General features: G+C 43.7%; 1 protein-coding gene across 2 annotated transcripts in view; it reads right to left on the minus strand.

The window, feature by feature from the left end:
- The window catches only part of Rasgef1b (RasGEF domain family member 1B), a 38,592-nt gene that overhangs the window by 26,148 nt on the left and 4,756 nt on the right, over positions 1–7,688 (minus strand). The gene's annotated exons all lie outside the window — the stretch shown is intronic.

A 7,688-nucleotide genomic window follows, 5' to 3' on the forward strand; every position in this document is an offset into this window, starting at 1 on the left:
GAGAGAGAGAGAGAGAGAGAGAGAGAGAGAGAGAGAGAGAGAGAGAGACTTAGTGCTGATGCCCCTAGGTTTACTGGAGGATCAAGTGCTATCTATTTTCACTCTTTCGTTTCAAATTCTCAGTGCCAGGGCAAGAAGGCTGTATATGAAGCTCCAATTTTCAGGAAACATGCATCCTGAGAAGGCACCTGATTTGGAACAAGGAGTACTGAGACAGTTGTGAGATTAAGTTGTCTCCCATCTGTGTGCTCCATGATGCACAGAGCCCTGTCAGGGGAGCTATGTAGGGGCCAGAGGCTATTAAGTCATTACTTGGACTTTCAGGGACAGAGAGCCCCCCCTACGTGCAGACCCAGAGTTCTGGAAGCAGATCAGGACAATGGAAGCATTCAAGAGCTGTCCAGACCAGGGACTTCAGCAAGCACACAATGAGGGGAAGCCCAGCTCCTGGCCCTGGTCTGACAGGGACAGGGTGTGGAGACTGCAGAAAGACACAACTTGGACTAAGCCTTCTTTTCAAGATGCCAAAAGACATTTGCATCTGAATGGGGGTGGGAGGCAAAGCTGTGTCTAAGAAGTCACATCTGTCACTCCACACGTCACTCCATGCACATCTGTTCCAGCCATAGCTGATGGGGACACAGAGCTTCACAGAGTGCACGTGCCCTCACAGGAGGGGACAGAGCTGCAGTGCTAGGGACAAACACCACTACAAAGCCAGCTGGCAGTGAACACAGCATTTAGGAAATGAAGAAGTAGCTATAGTAAATAGCAAGAGAAAAAAACCCTTCATCTCTGTGTCCCCTGTCCCATGCACAAACCAGTACTGAGGGAGAACTTACAAGGACCTCATAAAAAATACAGTCACAAAAGCAGGAAAGTGATTGCTGAGATGCTGAGAACCACCCCACCCAGGGCGTTCATCACTACCAGGGCCACTGTGGTAGTAGCTGAGGCAGGACATGGCCAGAGCAGCCAAAGGTCAGGGGCTGTGGGGTGTGTTCACACAAGTGCTGCACATCCCCTCTAGCTGGTGAGACCTCACACAGCAACTGTGATTAAATACACAGCTCAATGCTAGCATTTTATGAGGCAATGGACAAAGCACATTTCTTTCCTCTTGGAACCCAACTTTCACAATTACAATTCACAGGGGATACAATTATTTCACGTGAGGTGTCTTTGGTGAGAAGAAAAACAGTCAGCCTACGCTCGTCCTGAGAAACTCAGAGTGTCCTGTCACTGGGAGGCCAGAACCTGCTATGGGGGGTGCCTTCCACAATACTGCCCATGACTCTGAGGGACCCCTGTGTCTGGACCTGGTTGTTTGTGGCTTAGAGAGTCCTTCACGTAGAAGATGAGGTGTATGACTCTTGCAGTTGGGTTGTTTTCGTTTTTATTTTCCAACTAGGAACCTTGAACTTTCCTTGCTTTCTTTTTACTTGTTCTTGAAATCAATGTAATAAAGTGGTTTGGGAGGGGAGAATTCAACTAGGACTTGGGAATGCCAGAAAATCAGACAATACAACAGCCAAAGAATCATAGAAATCACCTGGTCTCAGATATAGAAAATAAATTTTATCTCACTTTCCAGCTTTAATCAACTAGCAGCGACTGTCTAGTGATCCAAGGATCAGTGGGGTCCATTTGGAGGCTGTGACTCCGGAGAATGTGCATCCAAAGTGCCATGACGGTGTCAGGGCAGCCACGGAAAACACCGACCATGCTCGGGCCACCAGCCAGACAGGATGCAGCCAAGTGCTTGGCACAGTGTGAGCTGGGTGAAACTGCCCTGAGTCTTGGACCTTGCTCCTTGGGCTCCTCAGCAGCCAGCACTTAGGCCAAATTCCTGGGACACTCAGACCCAAGAATCAGCAACACAAACCACAACATCTGTGTGCTTGTTGCCTATTGTTACCCTTGTGAGCTCAAGGGTGACAAGAGCTCAACTCTGAAGAATTGAGGTTTAATGGCTTCTTCTATATGAGAAACCCAAAATATAGAGAGGGCAAAATGAAAGACAGACAAGAGGAAGTAGGGAAGCAGGTCTTTTGCATATGGGAAGAGAACCAAGAGACTCTGGGAGGCGGGAGGGAAGGAAGTGAAAGAGGATATAAAAAGAATTAAGTTATGACATATACATATATCTACCATCTACAGTGAATATGTTCATTATGTGCCACAAACTAAAACAACAATTTGGGTTTAATGAAGTCCTAATTGTGGCACTGCATGGCTGTGAAAACATTACTTCCCCACTCCCTCTCTGCCCCATTATTTTTAGTTTTGCTTACTCCTTCCAAAGTCCAAAATTTTAAGAAAAAAGGAAAAAGCTACCCATCTTCTTTAGAGTAAAGTTCTTAATGTAATTAGAGTTATGGCAAAGGCAGCTCTGTATTATTCTTCAGGAACGTATCACTCACAAGGTCTCCTTCAGGAGGTTCACAATATCAGAACTTAGAAGATTCAGTCTGAGCCGCACCAAAGAAAGAACTGCAAATAGTGGCGGAAATTAAATTAACATCAACTGATCACTCAAAAATCAGTTGCCAGAAGAGAGCAGGTCCCAGGCCTTCAAGCTAGCTCCAAGGAGGTGCTGTTCGAGAGCCACCCTGACTGCTGAACGCCACATAGTCAGCAGCTAAATGCTTGGGCCTACGTCACCCCAGAAACCAGAGCTCCTCACTTGTGCAAGGTGAACCGTTTTTTTGTTTTTTGTTTTTTTCACCTTGCTGTGTACTCAAGCTAGTGTCTTTCTCCTTTCTCAAGGCCCGCCCCTTGCTGGCTCTACTGGAAATCGCTTGTACTGGAAAAAGACAGCCCATGGGCCTTCATTCCTCTAAATTCCCCCTCACTTGCCATGTCTCTCTGGAGACCTAGAGTGTGGTAACTCTGAGAACTTTATTGACTTCTGTTTGTTTAATAGTTTATTGCTCTGGCTACAGGCGCCTTTCTGGACTCCAGCCACTCCCTCAGACTAGCCTCCTCACCCTTCTCTGACTGCTTTGTATGAAGCTGAGGAGACTCGGAAAACTACACCAACTTGGGGTTACACATTAAGTGACAGAGAGGGTAGGATTTCAAATCTACGTCTTCAGATTCTAAGTAAGAAATTTATTACTCTATTCATGTTATACTGCAAATGGTCTTTAATTTCTAAGCGTGAACTATAGAAATGAAAACATGTCAGTCTGTCCCAAAATGCAGGCCATTAGAATAATTTATATGTTTTATGTGGTCTACATAAATCCTTGCCCCAAAGTTGTTTCAGGGTCTGAGTAAATAATTAATTACTCTTATTAAAAGGTCACACTGTCAGCTGGGCATGGCGGTGCATGTCTGCAATCCCAGCACTTGGGAGGTTGAGGCATGAATATCATTACAAGACCAGCTTGGGCTACAAAGTGAGCTCACAGCCAGCCTGAGCTGCATAGCAAGACCTTGTCTCAAAAAGACCAAAAACGGTCAATGTCAACAGCGGTATTTAAGCTACCGACTTCTGACTTTGCAATCAAAGCCCAGGCCCTTCTAAACAGAGATGTCAGTGACCTCATGTGTCTGAGTACCTTTAAAACCAGGATGTATGTGAACAGTCAAATGATTAGAAAGCATGTTTAACTGACCATCTCCTTTTTAGCAATACACGAAATAACAGAGCATCTTACAATGAATGGCCTCATGAATTTCATAAAATGCAGTATTTCCTTGTACTGATGTCATAGATTTCCAGAAAAAACAAAAAATTAAGACAAATGACCAAAAGAAAGATCGTAAGTCACAGAACCTATAACTCATTTCTGAAAAATCTTTAGCAAATGACCAGACTGGTCATTTGCTAAAGAATTAACAGTATGTGCAACAGGTAAACTGAAGCATTGTCAGCAGAGTGATACAGACAGTCCTGTCTATGAAGCATAATTTTTAATACCTAAAAGGACAAATATAGGTATTTTTTCCTCCCAAGTATCTTGCCCTTTACTACTCTGGTTTGCTCAGTATCACTCAGATTCACTGTCCAGGTCTGCAGTTCTACCTAATTCAATTCTGGAACTGAAAAGTAAGGTCCAAGCTGGTGCAGGCCTTTAATTCCAGCACTCTGGAAGGGCGAGGCAAGGGGACTGCAAGCTCAAGTCCAGTTTGGCCAACTCAGGGATAACCTGTCTCAAAAAATTAATTTAAAAAGACCCAAGAATATTGCTTAGTAGAAAGGCACTGACTGGGTTCAATTTTCAGTGCTGGTGAAGAAAGAAAAGAAAACAAAAAAGGAGAAGAGAGGAACTCAGAGGAAAGGGGAGTGGAGGGAAGTGCAAAATGAACCTTAAAAGGTTAAATGTTGGCTTAGTTCTTATTAAGAAAAAAAAATCCAACATACAAGCTATAAGACATGAGAATCCATAGAAAATGTTTCTCCCTGGGCTCTATTAACTCCAGAAATCACATACTAATGATTTCTCTCAGGGATCAAGGTACACTTGAGGCTGCCCGTAACCTTTAGCTTCTGTTCTTTTCTTCTGCCTGCTGTAGCTCTGGTGCCTTCCTCATTTGTAGCCAGGCTTCTCTTTTCAGCTCTCACCACTATTATTTTCTGTCTCTGGGGCCCAGAAGATCTTAGTCTGCTCCTTTCTACACTTCCCAGTGTAATACCAAATTCAGTCTCCACTGTTCATCACACCTCATGGTATACCTCTGCCCATCCCCATAGACCTATCACTGCGGACCTCATCCCTAAAAATCATAGTTAGGAAAAACCATCTTTAGTGGCTAGAATGAGGCAAGTTCAATTCTGGCTTGATGTACTCTTAAAGCAAAATTTCAAAGCAGTGAATTCCCTGGGAAAAAGAGAAATTTGTAAAGCACACAAAAACCCTGCAAACTTGTCAAATCACTTGCATTAATGTGCAAGGGGGACCAGAAGGCAACTCTTCTTTCGCAGTTTCTTCTGTAAGCCAGTTCCTAGAAATTCAAATATTCTATTCACCTGGTGCTCTTAGCTTTTAAAGATCATCCAACTTATCCCAATGCACTAAGAAACACAGCAACAAATGTGTATATACTTCCATGGAGTTGCAGGCTGGAGCTTAAGGAGCTCAGGGACGGCCTGTGCACACCATCCACAGCATTTCTTTCCCCCACAGCAGGAGTTAGGCCCGAAAGTTCAAGACTGGCTCCTTAGAAATCAAAGAGTCTTTTTTTTTCTTCAGATAGTATCAATCAGATTGTATTAAATAAAATTTTAAAAAATGGGCCTGCAAGATAGCTCAGAGGACTGAAGTGCCTGCTTAGGTAAGCATAGAGACTGTGGTTTGATCCCCAGCACCACATGCCCCACCAGTTCCACCCCCAGGGCGTGTTGAGCTGGCCACCTAGTCTGAGTGTGGTGGCACACACCTGTGATCCCAGTGCTGAGGAGGCTGAAAGCAGGAGGATCACCATGAGTCCGAGCTGCATTGTGAAACCTTGCAACAACCAAATACATTAAAAGAAAAAAAAAAAGAATCCTTGGTTTTTGGCAGAGCTGCTGAAGTAGTCTTTCCTTTCCCTCCTAAAATGAGGCAGAAGGAGAGGTAGCAAGACCATGAGAAACACATCTTCTAAAACAATACACTGGGGGAAAAGTCCTAAGGCCACCCTAATGAGCATGTGGATGAAGGGTTATGCTAGCAAACTTTCCAATAAGGAAAAGATATCCTTTACCTATGTAGGGAAGATTAATATTCTTTATGAAAATTAATTTGGTAAGCTGAAAAGTTAGCTGACAGACAGGACATCTTACAGGGCCTGCTAATTTGGTCACAACAATAGATCATGCTCCTCTCCAAGGACCCTGAAAAGCTTCAAGCTGACATTGATCCAGCAGTGAGGCCAGGAGTGTGGGTGATTTACGGCATGAATGGGTTTGAAAAGCATGCCTAATGGGTCCAAGCCAACCAGAGCAGCAGAGGAAAAGCTGCCTCTTGCCAGACAGGAGGCTGCATCTGAATTGGCCCCTGCTTCTACGCAAAGATATTTATGGTGAAGCAGGTGCACCAGGGAAAGGAGGCTTCATTCAGGTGACCATTCAAGGGGGAAAAGAGGTCAGGGAAAGATGGGCATGAGCACTAAACCAAAAGCGATCCTTCAGCCTCTGTGATAAATGCTCTCTGTAAATCTCTTACATAGCATCTCGTCAGCATTTTCTTTGCACTCAAAAGAGTGAGACAGAAAATGTAGAAGTCAAAGAAAAAGTGAGTTTCTTCAACTATCATAGTGCAATATTTAATAAGTCCAGCGCCTTTATGTTGACTCCAGTATTTTTTAAAACTTTATTCGTTTTTTGAGACAGGGTGTCACTACATAGTTCACACTGGCTTTGAGTTCACTTTGCAGCCCAGGCTGGCCTCCCACTTGCGGTGGTCCTGCTGCCTCGGCCTCACAAGGGCTGAGGTTACAGGCAGGCACCTCCATGCCCAGCTGACTACAATATTTTAGCACGCAGGACATGAGCCCCAATTTTTTTAAAGCATAAGTAGATAAATGCCTCTTTATCACAGATGAACTTTGAAAGCATATTTGCTTAGTGGGGAGAGGTTTCATTAAATATCCTGGAGTTACAGGATCCTCCATTCCCATCTAGATTCCAAGGAACTTTGCACTTGGGTGAATGCCCCTTCAATACCTGACTTCTTTCCTTCTCCACTTGAAGGTGCATGGATCTGAATTAGAAAGCATCTGTCTATTCCTCTAGCTGGTATGCAAGGCACCTTTAGTGTCCTGTTGGCAACGCCGGATCTTAAAGAGTGGATACTGCCTTTGCACTCATGAAGCCTACCTGACTGTAGATTTGACTGAAGATGAAAATTAAAAGTTAAGCTTATGACCTAAAACATAGCTCAGGGCCAGGAAGATGCCTCAGTAGGAAAAGCGCTTGACTGGCAAACGCAAGGATCTGAGTTCAATTCCCGGTTCCGCAAAACATTTGTAACTTGAAAGTCTACACAATCGTCTTCTCATTTCTCTTCTCTAGCCAGAAGTCCTAAAAGCACAGATTTCTAACAGCATCCCTGGAAATGTAGAAATGGTTCACCTCTGGTCACCTCTCCTTGAGAAAAGAGGTTTTGTGTGGAGAAGGCAAGTAACACAGCAGACAACTCAGAAGCAACTCACTTCTTTGGCATGTGAACAGGGTGTAAGTTACTCCAAGATAAGCACATTCTTTGGGACTGAGTTCTCAGTTAAGGGAGAAAAAGCACTCAGTACTTTTCAGGAAAACCCTATTTCTCTCCATAATGAAATGATGACATTACAATAGTTCTGGATTTTGAGTTACAGGCACCAATACTAAAAACACATATAAATATGCATTTTTGCTTGACCTGTCCTAAATGCTACTTAATACATTTTCCACTAATTCTTAACCTAGAAAGGAAGGGAATTCTGACTCAAGTAGTGATACCCTTTGGTTTCCTTGGAAGAAAAACAAAGTTAAGATTTGTTATCTTTGCCTGGGAGTGTTGTTAGTTGTTTATTGAAATACAAAATGACATTTTAGTACGTGGCAATTCTAGACCTGGAGTGTTATTTATTTATTTATTTATTTATTTATTTATTTTTGTGTGTGGCCAGCTCAGCCCACCTGGGGGCGGGGCTGGCTGGCATGTGGTGCTGGGGGATTGAACCGCGGTCCCTGTGCTTTGCTAAGCTTGTTCTAA

The sequence above is a fragment of the Octodon degus genome, unplaced genomic scaffold, assembly GCF_000260255.1.
Source record: "Octodon degus isolate 3935 unplaced genomic scaffold, OctDeg1.0 scaffold00168, whole genome shotgun sequence".
Classification (NCBI taxonomy): Eukaryota; Metazoa; Chordata; class Mammalia; order Rodentia; family Octodontidae; genus Octodon; species Octodon degus.